Raw genomic sequence first — 23,364 nt, forward strand, 5'->3', positions numbered from 1 at the left:
AAAGAAATAAAAGGGCTAAAAATGAAAATCAGCTAAGAGAATATTTTCAAAAAACAAAAATCATCATTAAAAAGCCAAATATTCACCCTCAACAATCTACTTTTGATTGAACTGCTAAACTAATGTGTACATTTATGTAAAGGTAATTCACTCATGTAATTTTTTAAGAAGTCAACTGGATCATTAATCTATAGTTTATAAAAATTCAAAAAAGCTAAAACACATTTCCTTATCTATCTAGCTACTCCTCCAAAGGTTTAGGCATCTAAACTGGAAAATCTGGTAAAGTCCCTTTCTACCTCTAAGATGCTATGGCACTATAAGAAGTTTTTCAAACCAAGCTAAATTGGAAGAATCAAAATAGTTCCTGATTTCCATTCACTCAATTCAATGTGATCATTATGTACTGAGCCTACCAAAAACTTCCTTTAAATGTGATAGCCCTGTTCTTATTTGTTGACCTAAAGACCAGTAAAGTGATAAAGACTGTTAACTCTAAATAAAAAATTGTAGGGTTCTTTAATGCTCACTGTTGTCTGTGAATTATAAGCCAATGGTATCTATAGGGAGGAGACTCCATTTCAATGAATTATCAAGATGTAAGATAGGCATGTCAAAGCACTACAAGTCTGGATTAAATTAACAACTGTAAGACTGAAAAGGTTAATCTGTATTTCTCCTGCTTATCGCCTTTCCCACAGTTGCAAGTACAATAGTACCCTGCATCTACTGGACACTACATAAATGATTTAAACCGCAAATGCACTAGACCTCTACCAACCTTAGAGCTGGAGTATGAGTTCCACCCAATTTTGTAAAATGATTAAATATCTGAAATTCTCAATGATAAACTCTAAACTAAAACTTCATTCGAATGGCTAAAATTAAAATTCTACATATCAGAAAGTAGGATAGCAGCATTCAGACAAGTCTTTAACTAAAAGTGGTATTCTTACAACATAACTAAACCATTTAAAAACATAAAATCAGAGTATAAAATGTGAAGCTCCCTTCTGAGTCAAAAAAAAAATAGCCTTCTTGCTTTCAGTTTAAGTGGTGGATTCATATCCATTCATTTTCCAAGTAGCTCTTGAACTAAAATAGTAACCTAAATAGTAACCTAAAAACCTAAGTGTGAGTCAAAGTTTGGATACAGTAACAGCCCAGTTAGGAGGAAGTCTAGAAATGACTACAGCTGAACCATTACAAAAATGGAAAAAAGCAATACTATGGATAACAAAGAGAAAACTAGCAACAGTTTCAAAACAGCAAGAAAAACAAAAACCTTTGCCCTAGTATTTCTAAGGGAAAAATTCTAGCCAGAAAAATGAAATAGCATTTAGCCACCAGAGTTTTTTGAGGCTTTGAGACTGTTTCAGTCTTTAAAAAGGGAAATATTAACCCCCGTTTTCCAAAGTCTCTCAGTATTTCTTCTCATTCAAAGGGGTGTGCCAATAAAGTAGAAGCTATATTATAGGTTCTGACCTAGAGACAATCTATCTCTCTTAGCTATGGAAATACCGGCTTGACCATATTGGCAAACTCAGGTCTAGGCTTGCCAGGCTACTTTCCTCATAAACTTTCAGCTGAATGGAAACTTTATAGCAGGGAGAAGCCTGAACACATACTGGCACAGCTATATTCCAAAAACAGCCATTTGTGAGTAGGACCAAATATGCAGATGCTCATTAGCCAAAGCAAGGACATGGCCACCACCATCCCATCATTGACCTCCCGGAATCTACTCACTTGCACTCCCAGAATGACTTCAGCACCTGGCTTGCAGGCAAGGAGGTGTCACAGTGGTAGACACTGGGACTGAAGTCAGGAAGATCTGAATTCAAATGCAGCCTCAGACACCTCCTAGCCATGTAACCACAGGCAATATACTGACCCTCTCTGTCTGTCTGCTGCAAAATGTGGATGGTAATAATAGCACCTGCCTCACAGACTAGTTGTAACGATCAAATAAATATTTGCAAAGCCTTCATACAGTGCCTGGCATGAAATAAGCATTTGATTAATGCTTTTCCCCTTCCACTTCCTTCCAAACCTGCCATCATCTCTGGTGACTTCAATGCTGTGATAGTAATGGCAATTAAAGATTCCCCTGTATTGGCTTGGTTTTCAAATTGATTGTGTTAAAACCCAGAGTTTGTTAATCCCACCTGTGGGATGGGCTTGTTGATGTGAAAAGAAAGTCCTGAACTGGGAGGAGCTGGTGATGTAGATTTGGAGAGACACTAGAGAGAGGCGGAAGATCTTTTTGGAAGCAGTACCTCGTGGAGAGAGAGAGACTAAGAGAATTGCTGGTGGCCGCTTTGAATTGCCCTGGACTTTTGAGACCTGCCCCCCTGAGCTGCCAAGGACTGAGGAGACATGGCTGCTTTGCTGGTACTTTGTCTGTCTGTTTTGATGTTCTTTTGCCAGATTTGTCCACTGGTGAAAGACAGTCCTTTTGTTGAAGAAGTCCTGGAACCTGGCTGTTTGCTAAGAAGCCCTGAGACTGTCCTGCAGACAGAGAGTGAATACTGTCCACTGGTGAGGGACAGTGCTGTTGTTGCAGGGGTCTGGAGACTGTCCTGCAGACAGAGTGAATACTGTCCACTGGTGAAGGACAGTGCTGTTGTTGCAGGGGTCTGGGAGCCTTTCTGTTGGTTCAGAAGCCCTGAAGAAGGATTTTCTTGTTGTATGTTTACAGAAATCCTGGGAGAGGGCTTTGCTCATGTGTTCAGGGGTTCTAGGACTGTTCTACAGACAGAGGATAAATTCATGAAGGGACTGGCAATGTATCTTATGGCCTTGCTAAGCCTTGTCTCCCCAGGAACTAAGATTGCTGAGAACTTGCCTCCTGTCAAGATGAAGAAAAGACCTCCATTTGGGTATTAAGTGCTGTGTTTAAACTTGATGTAACTCTGGGGTAGATTCAATTGTGATCCAGGGGTGGGGAACTTTTGACCTTAAGTTTGGAAACTAATCTCCATTTGAGAAGAGGGGCTTTGTGGTGGACTTAATTAAGGTATAGCCTAGGGGTGGAGAAGTATTTAGAACAGGGACTTTGTAATTGATTGAATGATTGGAAGGTCCTGGGGTGGGGTAGTACTTGGAGATTATTTAATCACACTTAGTAAATGCTGTATTTTGAATGATGTCATGTTTTGATCTTCTCTGTTCTTGGTTTGTCACTGAATAAAATAGAGAGCACCTATGCTGGTATTTTGAACCTGGGAAGTTGCCTTTGCTTGGTATTACATTACAAATGCTCATACTGACAACCTCCTAATTCATCAACCTCCTCAACTTGCATGACATCCTTCTTCATTCTACTTCAGCCATTCGCAGGAATGGTCACAACTCTGACTTTGTCCTAACTCCAAACCACTACCAACAATATTCTAACTGATGAAACCCTTCTAATTTCCTAACCTTTCACTTTTCCCACTACCTTATCCCCTCTAAACATGCTACATAGTTATCTGGCCTACTAGAAGGCCCAGGGGATAGAGTGCCAGTTCTGAAGACAGGAAGATTCATTTTCCTGAGTTCAAAAATGACCTCAGACACATACTAGCTGGGTGACCCTGGGCAAGTCACTTAATCCTGCCTCAGTCCCTCATCTGTAAAATGACATGAAAAAGGAAATGGCAAACCACTCCAATATCTTTGCCAGGAAAACCCCAAATGGGGTCAGGAAGAGTCAGATACGACTGAAAAATGGCTGAACTGAAACACCATCCTCCCAGTTCCACAGGTTTGCAACCAAGGTGTCATCCTCAACTCTTCACTCTCGTTACAAGTATTGTGATGGGGCAGCCAAAAAAGTTAATGCAGTCCATTAAGCAGAGCAAAGCTTCTGAGGATAAGGAAACAATAAGGTCACTATTCTATTTCATCATCAGAGCTCATCTGAAGTAATGGGTTCAGTTCTCTCTACCATCATTTAATAAGGACACTGATAAAGTGGAACATGTCCAGAAGAGGGAGATCATCATGGTGAAGGGCCTTGGGACCATGTCATACAAGGATTGGGTGAAGGACTTGGGGTATTTTTAGTCTGGAGAAAAGACAACATGGGGAAGTAGGAGGAAGACATGATAGCTATCTTCAAGTATTTTAAAGGATGTCATGTGAAAGAGGAATCAGAGCTGCTCTGTGTAGCTACAGAAGGAAGAACCAGCAAGTAAAATGGCCCAATGCACTGTTACATGGTTCCAGTTCATCCAACCCTGAGCAGCTCCTTTGGTCTCAACACTAAGTCCTGGACAAGAAGTGTCCAAGATATATGCAGAATGACATCAAATTTTATTTTATAACCAGAAAGCACCATTGTTAGCACTGTAGATGTGTGTCTGTGATAAGGGTTGCAGCAACAAAGACCCCTTGTCTTGGATGTGTCTTTGCATACTACATAAGACAATATAGAGTTGTGTGCCTGCATCTCTGACAGAAATGCAGTTTCATGACAGACAAGGATGGAGCTGCCTTCTTTACAAAATCAACATACCTGCTTCTGGATGGAAACAGCCATTAGGAAATAGAAATTTTTCAAATTTCAGTTGTTCAAATACTAACCAAAGACTTTATTCCTGCAGAAGGCAACACATTGCGCCATGAGTATGCTGCTCCAATAGGAAGAGGCAAGGCCTCAGAATGCCACCCAGAAGTTCACTGCCAGTAAAGACTCTAATTCTAACAAAAAAAACAGTAAGCCACCTAGCTAAGAATCATGCACAAAGCAACCAAACTGCTCTATGAGCTAGCTAGGTGGTACCAGAGTGCAGGGCCTGGAGTCAGGAGGACCTGAATTCAAATTTGACTTCAGGCACTTACTAGCTGGATGACCTTGGGCATATCACATAATCTCAGTTTCCTCAAATATAAAATACAAGTAATAATAGTACCCATCTCCCAGTGTTGATGGGAGGATTAAATGAGATAATATTTTAAAGCCCTGAGCACAGTTCTTAGAACATAGCATGTGCCTAACAAATGCTTGTTCCCTTCCTCACATTGCCCCCCCCTGCAAAAAATCCCCATGAATCCTGTGACCAAAGATCAAGAAAGAATATTGGGGGGGGGGGGGGCGCGACTAGGTGGCGCAGTGAATACAGCACCGGCCCTGGAGTCAGGAGAACCTGAGCTCAAATCCGGCCTCAGACACTTGACACACTTATTAGCCATGTGACTTTGGGTGGGTCACTTAACCAATTGCCCTCCAAAAGGCAAAAAAAAAAGAATATTCTCGAGGCTCAATGTAAATATGTTGCACCCACAGCAGACAATATGGCACCATGGATGTTTGCAGAAGACAGATTCAGTTAAGTGTAAAGAAATGCAATTAAAGTATTTGGAACATGTTTGCTGATCCAGTACAGGTCATACGCAGTTTATTAATGTGTTAAATGCATTGACTTTGTATACTTTACCTCTCTGGTACTTGGAGACTGAGGGAGATACTACTGTTAACATGCTGCTGTTGAACTATCAGGTATTTTTAGTATAAGCCATACATTAATAGTATGTTCTGGGTTTCCTAGTGAGTCATTCCGATGTCCTTTTATTTTTTTAATTTGCATTCTTCTATGGGAACTAGGGTAAATTTTATTCACTCTATGCTAGCAGGAGTAAATGATTCAGGATGTCTGCTTTGTATTTCCAATTGAAGTGCCCACTAAAACCTGTTTCAATCGTTTTATACAACATTCTTTAATTAAGTCACTAAGTAGATGGGAACAAATTTTGGTTACTTCCAAAAAGGGAAAGTTTATAGTTTGGGCGGTCCAGGTTTTTAAGTTTCTCAGTTGGTTAAAATAAGTGTTCATCAATTATTCTGAATTATGATTAAACAAATTTTAAATTTTGTATTCATAGTCATTTGTTGCCCAGGAAACCCCTACTTCAGGCTACCTTTCAAAAAGAAGTATACCATCCAGTCAAGAGGTCCTAGAAAGCAATAGATTATAAAATGAATTACAATGAATCACAAAACAGAACAATCTAACCCATCTCTTCATAAATAATATTTACTTATTCCTTCTACTTCAATGATTCTAATAACATATAAGGGTGAAAGTACAGCACAGAAAAACAAAAAATGATTTGAGGTAACATTTGATCTACCACAAAGCCTTCCTCTTTCATACAAGGTTTATCTATTGGGCACTCATAGTTATAATATAATACATCCTATCAAAAAAAAAGTTTTTTGGATTACATTATTTTTAATATGCAACAGATATCCACCACTATCATTTTTACACACATACAGTTAGGTAGAATGCCAGGACTGGAGTCAGGAAGACCTGAGTTCAAATTCAGCCTCAGACTCTTACTAGCTGTGTGACCCTGAACAAGTCACTTAACCTTGCTTGCCTCATTTTCCTCATATGTAAAATAATCTTGAGAAAGAAATGGCAAGTCACTCCAGCATCTTAAGCAAGAAAATCCCAAATGGGGTCCGGAAAAGTCGGGCACGATTGAAAAATGATTGAACTGAATATTTTGGTTCATGTAGCTCCCTGTGCCTATCATGAATGTGTTCCTCTATACTTCAACTCATCTCTGCTCATCACAATCCTACCCATCCATCAAGGCTCTGTTTCTTTGGCAGTATTCCTCGATCTTCACAATCTCATGTATTTCTTTCTCCTCTCAACAACCAGAGCCTAGTTTTGAAAAATGTCTGCCTTACACTGTGATGTTATTTGTGTATATGTCTTATCCAGATAATTAGAATATAAACTCTTTGAGGGCAGCAGCTAACATGTAGCAGATGCTCAATAAATATCTGATTCAAACTGTATTTCAACTCTGCCACACATTTGACCTGAGGCAAGTCATATGACCTCTACAGCCTCTGTTTCCTCATTCACAGAATCAGAAAACTAGACTAGATAAAGGTCTCTTCCAACTGCAGATCTATAATGCAGATGGCCCTAAGTCTGGCACATGGTTGTCTATCTGGGGGTAGAACGTGAAATTCAGGGTCAAAAGTTTGTTTTATTACCTTGTTGCACACAAATGCTTTATGTATACAGCAATTAGGGAGAAATTAAATAAACTAATACAAAAGCATTCTTTCTCCTTTCATTATCACTTTAATTTTAGAAGGCAAAGAAATCTGCAAAATGAAACAGACTTCAGGATGATAGACCTTACTCAAGTTTGATACAATTAGGAAGGAAGAAGATAAGATACATATCAACTACTTCAATCTTTCCAGATAAATGACTTCATGTGATTTTGATATGGAGGGGGGAGGGCACGAATATGAAAGAGAAAAAAAAAACTGTATTTAAAGAGGCAGGATCTTTTTTCACAGCCTATTACCACAGAGACTGATTTTTAGTAAGCAAAAGAGTTCAAAACACAAATCTGGGTCTACAGATTTAATTTTCCTTTAAAACACATTGTAACTCTAGTATGTATACAAAGATTTCACAAGAAGGGCTTTGTCCAAGATTATATAATGAATACCCAAGTGTTTACAAAAGTAGAAAAAGAAGGGCCCTGCCTGAGTGGAGATTCTGACCTATGTGCTGAGTCACTAGATCACAAAGACAAGAAATGAATTCAAAGCAGAAATTATGGATTTTTGTACTTACAATTCTAATTATATCTGAAAATAAAGTAACTCTAGTTTTCACTAACAGAAATAACAAGTTATACAACATATTTCTATGCTACTATTCTCTTTTTTTTTTTTTTGCTTTTTGGAGGGTGGGAAGGTAGAGTAATTGGGGTTAAGTGACTTGCCCAAGGTCATATGGCTAGTTTTGTGTTAAGTATCTGAGGCTGGATTTGAACTCAGGTCCTCCTGACAACAGGGCTGGTGCTCTACTCACTGTGCCACCTAGCCACCCCATACTATTTTCAAAATAACATTTTGTTTTTAACTATCAAAGCTCACATAAGAAAACTATTAAAAATTATTTCTCTGTGACTATTTGACAGGAAAAGTATATTTTATAAAGTCAACAATCTGTTTTGATTTAAAAAAGACTAAGTACCTGGGCAGCTAGAAGACTCAGTAGACTGCTGAGCCTGGAGTCAAGAAGAACTGAGTTCAAAATTCGACTTCAGACACTTACTAGCTGTGTGACATTGGGCAACTCACTTGACTTCTGCTTGTCTTATTCCTCTGGAGAAGAAAATGGTCAACCTTTCCAGTATCTCTGCAAGAAAACCCAACAGACAGTACAATCCATGAGGTCATTAAGAGTCAGACACTGCTGAACAACAATAATTAAGCATCTATTTACAAAGTATATTTACAAATAAAAGTATCATCAAATGTGTCTGGAAATTTCCATTCTGTCAGACACTGAGGCTCTGGCCCCAAAACAGAAGACATTATGCATGCAGCAGATGCTTAATAAAATGAGTGTTAAGTTTAACTGCATAAAAGTTAGTCAAGTGAAACCAGTCCAGGAACCCAAGCTATCGAGTTCGGCAGACCCAGAGACAAGGGTCACTTCTTTACACTGTATCTCCTCCACCCTTACCAAATCTAAAAACCCAAAGTTTTCTTGGGAAAACTAACCTTAGGGGCAGTCAGAAACACCAAAACAAGTTTTGAAATAGACCTCCCAGGGGGCAGCTAGGTGGCGCAGTGAGTAGAGCACTGGCCCTGGACTCAGGAGGTCCTGAATTCAAATTCAACCTCAGACACTTAATACAAAAACAAGCCATGTGACCTTGGGCAAGTCACTTAACCCCAACTGCCTTCCAAAAAGCAAAATTAAAAAAAAAAAAGAAATAGACCTCTCAGGATAGCCCCAAGGGTACACATATAATGAAGGCATCTACAATTCTAAAGCTCAAAGGGGCTCCTCCATAACTTTCACACTCCAACTCCACTTTCACATTTGAATAAAGTATGTTCTTTCACAGCCATATTTAAAATAACATAAAAATGTCGATTCAGTCACTGGTCTAATTCCTTCCAAGAAGTGAAAAAAATTGCATTCTTGCAGTGGAATCTAGCTTCCTTCCCTGTGGGATTCCTATGTTAATAAAGATCAAGTATTTCTTCTTCTAACCATTACTGTGCAAACCCTCACTTTATGGGCTCTGGCAATCCATATGATCATTGTAGGAGGACTAGAAGCTGCTACTTTGTAGGCTGGTCCAGCCTCTCCCCACCCCCAAGAAAGTCTCATCTCTATTACTTAACTCTAAATGTTAAGTGGACATTCTAACCTCCTCGGCATTGCATTCTTCTCCTGGCAACATTTCTAACCCATATTAGGATTCTCGTCTATTTCCATGATTTATCTCCTTTGTTTCCTCCTCAAAACACTTCAATTCTTTCAGAGTTCGTTCTTCCTGATAGTCTGGGGGATATGTTCCTCCAGCCCTTTTGCCTTCTCTCACACGCTGAGTATATACTAGAGATTGCAATCACACCACAAAACCTCTAATACTACACTGCAAACTCACTTTAAGTCGCTGAAAAACACTAGCCTGCAAGGAGAGCCATACTTTTTTGCAGATCTTCCTGAACAAATTAGGTGGCAAACTGGTTGCCACACCTGCTTCCTGGGCTCTGGATTCAGCTGCAAAGAATCTCCCTGAGTTTCTCTTTGCCTTTCAAGTTTCTGTCCTGCTGAGGAATCAGTAAGTTTAACGTTCGGCTAGCGTTCCCATGAATGAGAATACTCCTTATTTGTCTTACGGAAGTGTGTTTAAGAACCACTATACTCTTCAGGATGATTGGCAACCTTTCCTCCTATCTGGAATCCCAAACTTGGTAACAAGTATTTATTTATGGTAACTTTTAAAATAAAAAGAACCTTACAAAAGCAAGCTTCATCTTGCTGACGCTAGCATTCTGCAGCTACTTTCTGTCCAACTAATCAAGGCTGATTATTTGGTTTGATTCAATCCTGCCAACCATCATCAGCCTTTTTTGTCCTTTCACCAGTTCTTTGCTTCCTGTAGTCCAGTCACTGTATCATCTTCCCATTGAAATGCAACCAGCAGTCCTGCAGAGCCCTTAGACTCACGTGCCATCCTGTACCTCCCCACCCTCTTCTTAGCATGACCATGAAACACATCCCACTGCCTTGACTATTCCCAGGGCAGAATAAGGAGCATGTGTTGTATGTGTCGGTGGCATCTACACAAGTACAGCAGAGAATGAAGGCCCTGCTGATCTTAGTCAAGTCACAACCTCTTTTGTTAATAAACACTTATCTGGTGCATGAACATGAAAAGCCAGAAAAGAGAAACCAAATTTCATAAGATTTTTAATTTCACAAAATTTGGTCAGCACTAAGATTTTGTTCTGTATAAAAATTCAAGTTCTGCCCTGTTCTCCACAAAAACAAGTGACTAACTCTCGTTAATATTATGGAAAAAGCGCTAGGGTGGATGTCCTGGACTCCATCAGAGTAATCGGTACCCCAATCTACAAAATCTAAGTGGGGAGACCACACACACCCCTGTAGCAGCAAGCATCCGAAGCGTCCCTAGGGTGGCTGCCAACACAGATTCTTGGATCTGCTTTGATAAAGGAAAGCAACTCAAAATGGGTTAACAAGCTTACTTTAATCAGTCAAACATATGTATCCTTTACCTAGTTCAGGGGAAAAAGGTCAGCACCCCGAACTTCGAATATACAGACAGAATTATCAAGACAGAGAAACAGATCAAGTAGACAGACTTCCAAACTGTCCAACCATTACATCCACACCAAATCAACATCTGGGTTTTTCAAATGGGGGGGGGGGGGGAGGGCCTCTCAACAACGGCTTCCCAGAGTTTCATCTGATCAAATCACAGAACATTTCTCAAAGTCAGCCCCAAAACAAAGCCTCAAATTAGGGTTTATATAGCCTTCTCCTGGCTCAGAGAATGTAACAATCTTCTGGACCCACTGGCCAATCAAAAAGTATTTACTGAAAAACAAGCCTCCCACCCCAGGCTCCAGGTGCACTTTAGCCTAGGGGCAGGGAAGATCTTAAAAATTTACATTCCCATTACAACCCCCCACAGTGACAGTCATAAAACTTTAGAGATCATCTACGGTAACAATACCAGACCACCAGAATGAAAACCCCTAAAATAAACACTAACTTGAAAAAATAAAATAACTTTAGGATTCAACACAACTTTTTATGAAAAAAAAAAGCAATCTTTTCATTAAATAGAAAAAGATTTGAAATTTAAAAGCATTTCCATTGTTTGTAAACTACACAGATACTTCAAACTCATGTCTTCCAAGAAGAAAATCAAGAGGCACTGGCTATGGCAAGGACCAAACAACATCATAAAAAATGAAGGACCCATCCCTATCTTCCCTGGATCTCAGCTTCCTCATTTGTGCAAGGGGGCTGGATTAGATGACCTCAAAGGTCCTTTTAGCTCTAAATCTATGATCCATTATCTAATCATATTCTAGATCCTGTTCAACAAAAAAATCTCTGTGATCATTATTGTTTCAGATGTGTCCAACTCTTCGTGACCCCATTTGAGGTTTTCTTGGCAAAGTTAATGGAGTGGTTTGCCATTTCCTTCTCCAGCTCATTTTACAGATGAGGAAACTGAGGCAAAGGGGGTAAAATTACTTGCCCAGGGTCATCTCGCTGCTAGGCAGTATCTAAGGCCAGATCTGAAATTGGATCTTCCTGATTCCAGGTCCAGGGCTCTATCTACTGTGCCACCTGGGAGTCCTGTGATCATTATAGCTACTTCTTTTTCAACAGTGTCACCAAAAACCATCCTTCCTCGCTCCTTAAATTTCTAATCACTCCCCTGCCTACCCACCCCCACCCTCTCACCTAAGAACTTTGCCTCATATTTCACCAAAAAGAAACAAACAAAAAAAATTGAGGGCATTTAATAAGAGCTCCCTGTTTGCCCCTCATCCTCATCATTCAGCCCCCCCACCACTATCTTCACCTTCACCACTGTCTGATATGAAGAGCTGGGCTTTCCACTTGCCTTTAAGGCCAATCCCATGACCACATGCCATCTTGTCTTCTCAGGCAAACTGCCACCTTTATCATCCCTACTCTTTTTTTTCTTGCACGGGGGAAGGCAGGGCAATTGGGGTTAAGTAACTTGCCCAAGGTCACATGGCTAGTAAGTGCCAAGTGTCTGAGGTCAAATTTGAACTCAGGTCCTCCTGACTCCAGGGCTGATGCTCTATTCACTGCACTACCTAGCCGCCCCTATCATCCCTACTCTTAAATTATCCTCTAGCTGCTAGAGATAATTTAAGAAAGAGAAGTTTCAGTGGAATGATAAAGTTAGAACCCAGACAAAAGGGCTGAGAGGTGAATGAAAAGAGAAAAAGTGGAAGCAGTAAGCATGTATAGCTTTTGCTAGGAGTCTGGCTGAGAAAGGGAAGAGAAATATACAATAGTGAGACAAGAGGGTTATAAGAACATATTTTAAGAATAAAAAAGATAAGCATATTTGTAGGCAGAAAGAAAGGAGTCAACATATAAGAAGAAATTGAAGATTAGAGACAGTATGAGGATAATTGAAGAGGCAACCAGCTAGAAAAGACCACAAGAGATGAACAAATGAACCAAAATGATTTATTAAGTACTTTCTATGTGTCAAGCACTGTTAAATAATGAGAATAAAAATGGGGAAAATGAGATTTTTATTTATATCTGAAGGATCTCACATCATAGGGTTTAAGTAGAAGAGTTGACCTTAATGGGGAGAAAAGACCACCTCTTTGGATCCAAAATTGGAATAAAGAAAGATGAGAGCATGGACGACTGTGTCAAGGGGTTTTGAAATGTACAGTAAGGGGGTGGCTAGGTGGCGCAGTGAATAGAGCACTGGCCCTGGAGTCAGGAGGACCTGGGTTCAGATCTGGTCTCAGACACTTAACACAAAAAATAGCCATGTGACCTTGGGCAAGTCACTTAACCCCAGCTACCCTCCAAAAAGGAAAGGAAAAAAAAAAAAAGAAATGTACAGTAAGGGAGAAAAATAAGATAAGGATAAATTGCCTTTTTTTTTTCCAATAATGTAGAAGGTAAGATTCTCTGCCAAAAAAAAAAAAAGATGGGAAGGGAAACTTTAAAATAGGAGCCGTGGCAAATGCAATCAAAAATAAATTAGAGAAAAGTAAATGGATTACCTCTGGTTAGTGGAGTATAGATGAGATTAAGAAAAATTTGTAATGAACCCATAAAAAAGATCGAATGAGTTCCTCTAGCAACATTCAGCAGCATGCATATAGGAGCAGAAGAGGAAGATTATGTCTGGGCAAGGCAAGAGCTGCAATAGCACAAGGGATCTGGGAAACAGATAACAGAGAAAACTGATTAAATGATGATGATCAAGATATAAAGAGGCTGCTAGGTCACAAGAGGAATAAGATGGAGGACTATGACATTTTCTCTGATCCCCACAACCTCTCAAGCTTCTCCAAAGCAAAAATTATTCACCAAAAATAAAGCAACTGCAGTTGCCTCCATAGTCTAGAACACCCAGAATCTAACAGAGGGTTAAAAAAAAATAACCAATGAACTGACAATCACTGACCCTTTAAGCTTATTTAGCATTCCTACTCTACTTCCCATACTACTAGGAGTGATGCTGCATTAGTAGACCTAATGATGCACAACAAAATCCAACCCCACAGTGTAGTCCTGCCTCTAATTTTTTTTCAGTGTAGTGGAGATTCAGCTCTAGGATGTGGAAGTTTGCTCCAACAGTGACAAAGAGAGCATCAGGTGCCAACTTTTCAGGAGCAAACATCTGCTGGTGGCCACAATCCTGAAGCACCAGTGCTGCAAAGCTCTGAAATGCTGGTGCCTGCACTGACAACCCTGTTGCACCAGCAGCTCTCTGAACTGTCAGTACCCAGCCACACAACTGAGGAACAGAGAGAGTAGCATAGAATATCATGTATGGAGAGGGGATCCACCAAGCCTGAGGGAAAGAGCACAACATCCAGCTGGAGACAGTTCTAACCATAAAAAAGACACTTGGAGAAATGTATACACTGGTAAACTGTGAATTTCTCAGCATAAGAGGAGGCTATGAAATCACTCTGAAATCAGACTCCAAAGAAATCATTTAGAGGGGACAGAGCCACAATAAAAGAAAATCAGGGAGAAGGGAAAAGAGGCTTAAATTACCAAAGATCTCAGGAAGAATAAAATTTAAAGTCTTTGAACATAAGCAGACCAATTAACAGGGAAAATATTAACTGCAGAAGGAAATGTGGCCTCTAGATCTAATGAAAGGAGTTTAGCCTCTATAAAAAAATACTACAAAACAAAGGAAAATGATCCAGCATTTGATGAGACAGAGGACCTTGTGGAATGTGAGAACATGGAACCACAATATATTGTTCCTGAATCATTCAAAAGAGAAATGACAATTATGAGAAAAGAATTTATGGCCTTCACAGAAAAAATAATGCACAAAATAAAAAACTAGAATCAGTGATGGCAAATGTTATCAAAGAAACAAAAGAGAGAACAGTGGGATGGAAATGCAAATATACAGAAGTGCAGAGCAATTTAGAAGAGAAGCAAAAAACCAACAATAACAGTAAAAGAAAATATACTCATTGGACAAACAAAACATGCTGATCTTGAAGATAAAATGTATGGAGACAAACTAAGGATCACAGGTCTCCCTGAAAAACACAATAGGGCGGGAAGTGGGGGAAGGGAGCGGGGAAGGGACTTTAACACCATAATGCAGGAAGAGATCACCACCAGAAAGAAAAAATAAAAACTGAACAAAGCAAACTCCATGACATATAGTGGTTATATTGAACAATTCAATTCAGCAACAAGTTTTACAAGCCATCAGGAGCAAGACCTTCAAAAACAAAGGAAAGGAAACTAGAATTATGTTAACACTACTCTACACCTACCAGAAACCGCAAGAGGGAATGAAATGTGTTCTGACGAGCAATGGAGTACAGGATGCAGCCCAAGATGACCTATGCTGCAAATCTGAGCTTAACTATACATGAAAAAAGATAATGAATAATAGTTTTATTAATAATAATAACAAATATAATTGTTATAATTAATCTAAATAATCAATGGTCAATAATAATGGGATGTTTGAAATCAATGTTTTTTGTGGGGCTACGTTACAACATGGGAGAGTACATGAAAGGAGAGAAGGAGGGAAGGAGAGCATGGGATATGCCATGGTGAAATCAAGGGCTAGCACAACAAGGGGAAGGTGACCCCTGTGATCTCAGAAAGAGAAAAGCCTGCAGGGAAATGTGTGAGGAGAAAGTGGGGACATAGAGAAAAAGGGGGAAAGAAGGCTTTGCTTTGGTGGCATGAGGGTATCTCACTAACATAACCTTCTATGGGTGAAGATATATGGTCTATGAAGGGAGATGGAGTCCTTAAATTAGATGTGGCCTGGGGGATCTGGTTATTGGTGATATTAAGATCTTTCTTGTATAGTTCTGTATATTCTTGCCATCTCTTCTTAATCTCTTCTACTTCTGTTAAAGCTCTACCATTTTTGCTTTTTCTCATGAAATAAACATTTCCTAGATATCTCTAATTTCCTTCAAGAGATCTAGTCTTTCCCATGTTTTCTTCTATTTCTTTGCTTTGCTCATTTAAGAAAACCTTCTTATCTCTCCTTGCTAATTCATTGGAATTTTGCATTTAGTTCAGTATATCTTTCCCTTCTTTCCCTTTCACTTTCCTTTTTTGCCTAGCAATTTGTAAAGCCTCATCAGACAGCCATTTGGCTTTCTAGCTTTTCTTTATCTTTGGAATGTTTTTTGTTGCTGCCTCTCATACAATATGGAGAACCTCTATTCACAGCTCTTTAGGCACTATCTACCAGATGGAATCACTTAAATCTATTCATCACTTTCACTTCATATTCATAAGGGATGTTATTTAGGTCTTACCTATATGTTCTGAGGGTTTTCCCTACTCTCTTCAATTTAAGTCTGAATTTTGCAATAAGAAGCTCATGATCTGAGCAACAGTCAGCTCCAGATCTTGTTTTAAATGACTGTATACAACTTCTCCACCCTGAAAAGTATATAATCAGTCTGATTTCTATATTGACCATCTGATGATGTCAGGGGGTTGCCTTTTGGGTTGTTAAAAAAGAGTGTTTGCTATGACCAGTAAGTTATCTTGACAAAACTTTCTTGGTCTCTGCCCTGATTCATTCTGTACTCCAAGACCAAGCTTGCCTGTTATTCCAATTATCTTTTGATTTCCTACTTTAAAATTCCAATCCCCTGTGAAGAATGTGGCATCTTTTTTTGGTGTTATTACTAGAAAACAGTGTAGGTCTTCATGGAAGTAATGAATGTTTGTTCATTATTCATTACTTCATGGAAGTAATGAACAATGCCTCTTCAGCATCAGTGATTAGAGCATAGACTTGTATTGATGGGGTATGGAATCTGGGAAACCCCTTGAATCTTCCCACTTGATCTGGCATTAGCCTGAGGCCATAAGCCTTCCATTATCATTATTTCCAAATCTGTTTGCTTTAACCTAGCCTCCACACTGGGTGGGTTACCTTGGCTGTTTCCCACCCCTAATCCCATCAAAATACCATTCTCTTGGTTCCTGGAGTCTAACCTCAGTCCCATCAAGATCCTCCTTAGACTCCTCCTCAAGACCTTCCCTAGACCCCTCCTCTCAGACTATTAGACCACCCCCTAGATCCCTCCCACAGTCTTTCCGTATATACGTAACTCTGAGCCGGTCATTTCACTTCTCTGTTTCTTCATCTATAAAATGGGGCTGTCAACAAAACCACCTACCTCACAGCACTGCCTTAAGAAAAACCTTTAAAGAATGATATTAATATCAATTGCCCAGGCTCACACAGCTAGAAAGTGTCCAACACCAGATCTGAACTGGGAAAGATGAGTCTTCCTGACTCCAGGCCCTCACTCTACCCACTGAACCACCTATCTATCCTATGGTAATACAAAACAACCTTTGATAACATATAAAACAATCCACGGTAAACAATGCATTGTCCTCCACCTGTAACTCAATTCTGATTTTTCAACCTGGCTAATATCCCTAACACTAGATACCCCTTCCTTCTACTAGTTCTTATTCCTAGGACAGCCAAAGCCACTCCAAGCCCTGAAACCATGCTGATTGGGTCCATTACAAATTCAAGCCATATAACTTCAACAGGATACCTCTACCTAAAAAAGGAACCAGTTAATTAAGAGGTAAATATATATTTTTCCATAAAAAGTGAAATCTTTATTAAACTTGCACAAATGTCCTGAAACTCAGCTACACATCAGCAAAAGCCAACTATTTCATGAGCTTAGAAATGGAAGAAGGAACCTTCCAGGTGAAAGGTGACCAAATTATAGGGACATCGACTAGAAAGAAATAAAGTGACTCTATAGCATCAGATTTGTAAAACCAAAACTAGTAAATATCATCAAATATTATAACAGTCAGACTCAAGAACTACTGGCCTGAGAGCCAGTTACTCTCATGAAGGCATACTGCAGGGAATAAATGAGTTCTATTGGAAAGAATAGAAATTCCTATTCTCCTACTTAACTACCTCAATGTACAGTAAAGAGAGTGCTGGATTTGTAGTCAGACGACCTGTTCAGATTTCACCTATGATGCTTACTACCTGGGTAAGCAAGTCACAGCTCCTCACTGGGCTCCAATTTCCTTATTTTTAAAGGGAGGAAGGACTAAATAATCTCTGTGGTCCCTTCCAGCTCTAGAGCCATGATCTGAGGTCATGTACAAAGAAGCCCTCCAGCTACCAGAAGCCAGAAAGTCTTCCAGGTTCAAAGCTGTTTAGCAACATGCTTTACGCTTATTATGTAAACCAACTTGGATTTACATCATTAATTTTCTTGCTATTAAGGAAATACATAACATTAGCTGCTCTTCTGAGAAATTATGAAATATGAGATGTTGCTTAAATAAAAAATAATACTACCCATATTAAGGAAAGAAGAGATAAACAACCTTGGACATCCAAGACCAGCCGAACAAACAGTGACAGGATACTATTAGGTCAAAATACTACACGCATTATCAGATATTAACAGATGTTTTTGCTTATTTTTCTTTGTCATGAGGGAGAAGAGAATAACTGTGAAATAAGTTTTAAAAGTATCAATAAAATGTATCTTTAAAAGACCAAGTCCCGAGGCGGAGTCAAGATGGCAGAGTAGAAGCAGGACCTCCCCGAAAAAGGGGACTCTAAACAAACTCCGAAGCTGCAGAACCCACAAAATGACACACAGAAGCTAACCTCCCGCCGAGGACAGGCTGGGCCGGCAGGAATCAGCCAGCGGCAGTGCTCTGGGAGCCAAGTCCAGCCCCACGCCTGATCAGCAGCCGGCCAGAGGGACTCCAGATCAGCAGCAGCTGTGGCCTTTTCCAGATTTATCAACACATAGATGCAAAGGACAAAGTGAGAGGTCAATGCAGTCTGGACTTTGGGACCCAGTAAGTGGGAGTGCGTGGCTTTTGCCCCGCTGAGACCAGCAAAGCCAGCCAGTGACACGTGGCAGCTTCAGCTCCTGGCCTGCAGAGTGTAGGGGGACCAAGCACCAATCAGAGGGGTAATTGCTCTTCATTTAACCTTCCTGGATCTGGACTGCAGTCTAGGGTAGAGGTCCTGGGGTGTGTGTCCAGCTTGCCAGAGTGTGTGGAGACCTCAGAGAGGTCACCCACCTAATACCTCCAGCAGCTGAGAAAACCCCAGCAACTGGGACGAAAGCTCCCCTGTCTGGTGGCAGAGTCTTACTGTGGCAAAAAGCCCAGGGGTCAAGTGACTGAGGGGCGACATGACCAGGCAAAGGAAACAAAACAGATAGAAGATTGCAACATTAGACTCCTATTTGGGGGACAAAAAGGAGCAAAGCATGGAACAGGAGGAAGACAGTGACATCAGAACTCCTGCACCAAAAGCTTCAAAGGAAAATATGAACTGGTTACAGGCCATAGAGGACCTTAAGAAGCAGATAAGAGAAGTGGAGGAAAAATTGGGAAGAGAAATGAGAACGATGCAAGAAAATTACAAAATGAGACTCAACAGCCTGATTGGAGAAAATCATATCTTAAAAAACAGACTTACTCAAATGGCAAAAGAGGCTCAAAAAGGCAATGAGGAGAAGAATGCCTTAAAAAGCCAAATTTGCCAGATGGGAAAAAAATTTCAAAAGCTCAATGAGGAGAATCATTGCTTCAGAATTAGATTGGAGCAAATGGAAGCTAATGACTTTATGAGAAATCAAGATGCTGTTAAACAGATCCAAACAAATGAAAGAATAGAAGGCAATGTGAAATATCTCATGGGAAAAACCACTGACCTGGAAAATAGATCCAGGAGAGATAATTTAAAAACTATTGGACTACCTAAAAGTCATGATCAAAGTAAGAACCTAGAAATCATCCTCCAGGAAGTTCTCAAAGAAAACTGCCCTGATGTTTTAGAACCAGAGGGCAAAATAGAGGTTGAAAGAATCCACCCATCACCTCCTGAAAAAGATCCCAAAAAGAAAACTCCTAGGAATATTATAGCCAGGTTCCAGAATTCCCAGATTAAGGAGAGAATATTACAAGCAGCCAGGAAGAAACAATTTGAATATTGTGGAAACACAATCAGGATAACCCAGGATCTGGCAGCTTCTATACTGAGGGATTGAAGGGCTTGGAATATGATATTCCGGAGGGCAAAGGAGCTGGGATTAAAACCAAGAGTCACCTACCCAGCAAAACTGAGTATCATGTTTCAGGGGAAAATATGGTCATTCAGTGGAATAGAGGACTTTCAAGCATTCTTGATGAAAAAACCAGAATTGAATAGAAAATTTGACATTCAGATACAAGAAGCAAGAGGAATATGAGAAGGTAAACAGGGAAAAGAAATCATAAGGAACTTATCAAAGTTGAACTATTAACATTCCTACATGGAAAAACAATAATTGTAACTTATGAAACTTTTCTCAGTAGTTGAAGGGAATAGAAATATATATATTTCTATATATGAGGATATATGGGCATATAAATACATATATGAATGTGTGTATATATGTTTACAGGTATACACAGATAGAGGGCACAGGACCAATTTAACAGGAAGGGATGATATTTAAAAGGTGAAATTAAGAGGTGAGAGAGGAATATAATGAGAGGAGATGGGGAGAGACAGAATGGGGTAAACTATCTCATATAGCAGAGGCAAGGGAAAATGATTACAATGGAGGGGAAGAATAGGAAGGCAAAAGGGAATGGGTCAACCTTATTCCCATTGAATTTGGCTTGAGGAGGGAATGAAATACACACTAAATAGGGATCTCACCCTCCAGGAGAGTAGGGTGGGAAGGGGATGAGAGGGGGGATGATGGAAGGGAGGGCAGGCTGGGCGGGGAGGGAAGTTGGAAGCACCCATTTTTGAAAAGGGATGGGATTGGGGTGGCCAGGTATCACAGCGAGTAAGAGCACCAGCTCCAGTGTTGGAATGACCTGGGGATCAAATCTGGGCTCAGATACTTAGCACCATACCTAGAAATAACTGGCCATGTAATCTTGAGCAAGTTAATTAACCCCGATTGTTTTAAAAAAAAAAATCTTTTTTTTAAAGAAAAGGGATGGGATCAAAATAGAGAATAGAACAAGTGGGAAGTGGGATAGGAGGGAGGGAAATAGTCTTTTACAAAATATCTACCATGTTATTGTTTTGCATTAGCCACACATGTACAACCTATACAGAACTGCTTATCTTCCCAGTAAGGGTGGGTGACAAGGGAGGAAGGGAATGAATCTGGAATTCAAAGTTTTAAAATCAAATATTTAAATATATATATATATACTATTATTAATACTATTTTACATGTAATTGGGGAATAAGATATACAGGCACTAGGGCATAGAGATCCACTGGAAAAGTAGAAAGGGGTATGGGAGAAAATATGGGAGAGAGCAGATTGGAGGAGGGGATATCCTATGGGATTGCTATTTTGGGGAGGTGGGAAGGGGAAAAACAGGGAGAAAATTTGTAACTCAAAATCTGGCAGAAATGAATGATATAAATCAGAAGTTAATAAATCATTTGAAAAACTAAAAAATAAAAATAAAATAATAATAAAAGACCAAGTCCCATAGATCTACTAAACTTAGAGAAATACTAAACTAATTGGTCAATTTTTTGAATACCCAGGTTACAAAATATAGAGAAACTAACCATGAGAGAGCAGAATAACTATCACCTTGTATATGCTTTTGGACTTTTTTAGTATATTGATCAGTTGTAATATTTTTTTCTCTCTAAAAGCTACTATTTGTTATATGAGATGGTTCTCTAAGAGGGGGAGGAGAGGGATGGATACTTGGCATAAAAATGATGATATAAGAAAGAGAAGATATCAATAAAAAAATTTTTTCTAAAAAAAGGTTAAGAACAAGAAACCTAGACAGGATAAAAATTCTTAGAAAGGAAAACTATGGAGATGACTACATGCAAAAGAAATGTATGAGACTGTACAGAAAAGATGTAAATCATGGTAGCCCACAAACTAAAAAACAAAGTCAAATATCATCTTTGAATTCATTAACAGCAGTTGAACATCCAAGAAAAATAGACTCCAACTAGTTCTCCCTATTGATTGTCATATTTAGTATTCCATACCATATTTACCTTTAAATTTTAAAAATAGTGTGAAAAAACTGTGAGGAGAAACTGAAAGAGTTACATAGATTGTTAAAGGGATGAAACCTTGCCAGAAATATAAAACTGTGACTACTAAAACTAGACTTAAGGAGGTTATTCATTATCTACCAGTATTTGAAAACTTAACATAAGACTTTTAATTACCTCAACTACTCCATAAAGAAGAAAATAAAAGACCTTAAATTAAGCAGGAAAAGTTCAGATTAGTAGCCTCCAGTCCCCAAGGGAGATAAGAAAATAGCTAACTTGGGGCAGCTAGGTGGTGCAGTGAGTAGAGCACCAGCCTGGAAGTCAGAAGGACCTGAGTTCAAATCCAGCCTCAGACACTTAATACTTACTAGCTGTGTGACCTTGGGTAAGTCATTTAAACCCCAACTGACCTCCAAAAAGCGCAAAAAAAAAAAAAGAAAATAGCTGTCAGTGGGTCAATAAGCCTTTATTAAGCACCTACTATGTGCCTGTCACTGTGATAAACCCTAAGGATACGAAAAAAAAGGAAAAAAATCAGTCCCTGCACTCCAGGAGCTCACAATTTATTAAAGATTAGTTGCTCAAAAACAAACAAATATATACAAACAAACTAAATGTAGATAAATAGGAAATAATTAAAAGAAGAAAAGCACTAGAAGAGGGGAATGGCAAAAAATTAAATAAAAAAGAGGGGATGGGAAAGACTTCCAGTAGAACAGAGGTGTCAAAATGGCCCAAAATATTGAGTGCAGCACTAAACCAGGGAAGCCAAGAAGTAGAGAGATTCCAGGGATGGGAGAATAATCAGATTTGAATAATTAATCAATTAAACACCATCTATGTGCCAGGTAAATACAATGACAAAAAAGCAAAACAGTCCCTGTGGGCTTACATTCTATCAGGGAGTCATTTACACACATAAATATATACAAAGTAAACAGAAGCTATTTTGTGGGAACATATTAGCAATTGATGGAAACTAGGTGGCGCAGTGGACAGAGTATCAGGTAATCCTATTCCCAAAGCTTCCAATTTCCATCTGATTTATTCTCAGTAGAAATGCTTCCTGCAGCTAGTTGGTACAATGAATAGAGTGCTGGGCCTGCAGTCAGGAAGATTCATCCTTAAGTTCAAATCCAGTTTCAAACATTTACTAGCTATGTGTCCCTGGGCAAGTCACTTCATCCTGTTTGCCTCAGTTTCCTCATCTGTCAAATGAGAAGGAAATGGAAAACCATTCCAATATCTCTGCCAAGAAATCCCAAATAGGATCATGAACCATCTGATAGGGTTGTAAAATGACTGAACAACACTAACAGCTGTGAGGACCAACTGGAACCGTGGCACTTGGGGTGAGATTTGAAGGAAACTAGAAATTCCAAGAGATTAAAAAAAGAAAAAAAGAGGAAGAGGACTCTTAAAAAAAATAAGTGGGAGATGGTGCAAAGGCACCCAAGGAAGATAAGAATGTGGTATGAAGAACAAGAAAGCCAATCTTACCACAGAGAATGCACAAGGACAAGTAACAAATGATCTTTCTTTACCTGGTCACAGAAGAAATTCAAAAGAAAATCATTGTTTCCACTGTATGGGCCAGAAGACCTCTTGAAGTCTCTTTAGGAAAGTGATTCCAGATCTGGGGTGGATACTAAAAGCTATGATAGTCCAATAGTTCCTCTGAGTTTTTATTTCTCCTGTATGTACACTGTGAGGTACTCCATGCATGAAGAATAG

General features: G+C 39.4%; 1 protein-coding gene and 1 pseudogene across 5 annotated transcripts in view; one reads left to right on the top strand and one right to left on the bottom strand.

Annotated features, from left to right (window-relative positions):
- The window catches only part of RABGAP1L (RAB GTPase activating protein 1 like), a 694,415-nt gene that overhangs the window by 615,991 nt on the left and 55,060 nt on the right, over positions 1-23,364 (bottom strand). For 2 of the 5 annotated variants that reach the window (XM_069065527.1, XM_069065531.1), the window contains exon 2: positions 8,010-8,174. The exons of 1 other annotated variant lie outside the window; for it this stretch is intronic. The gene's annotated coding sequence lies outside the window, so the exon portion shown is untranslated. The remainder of the gene's footprint in view (positions 1-8,009; positions 8,175-23,364) is intronic. 2 more of the 5 variants (XM_069065529.1, XM_069065528.1) reach the window with 2 other exon arrangements.
- Positions 3,715-4,969, top strand: LOC138144248 (zinc finger FYVE domain-containing protein 21 pseudogene; annotated as a pseudogene).

The sequence above is a fragment of the Petaurus breviceps genome, unplaced genomic scaffold, assembly GCF_028583685.1.
Source record: "Petaurus breviceps papuanus isolate PSGF00001 unplaced genomic scaffold, PetGlider_PUasm1.0 90692, whole genome shotgun sequence".
Classification (NCBI taxonomy): Eukaryota; Metazoa; Chordata; class Mammalia; order Diprotodontia; family Petauridae; genus Petaurus; species Petaurus breviceps.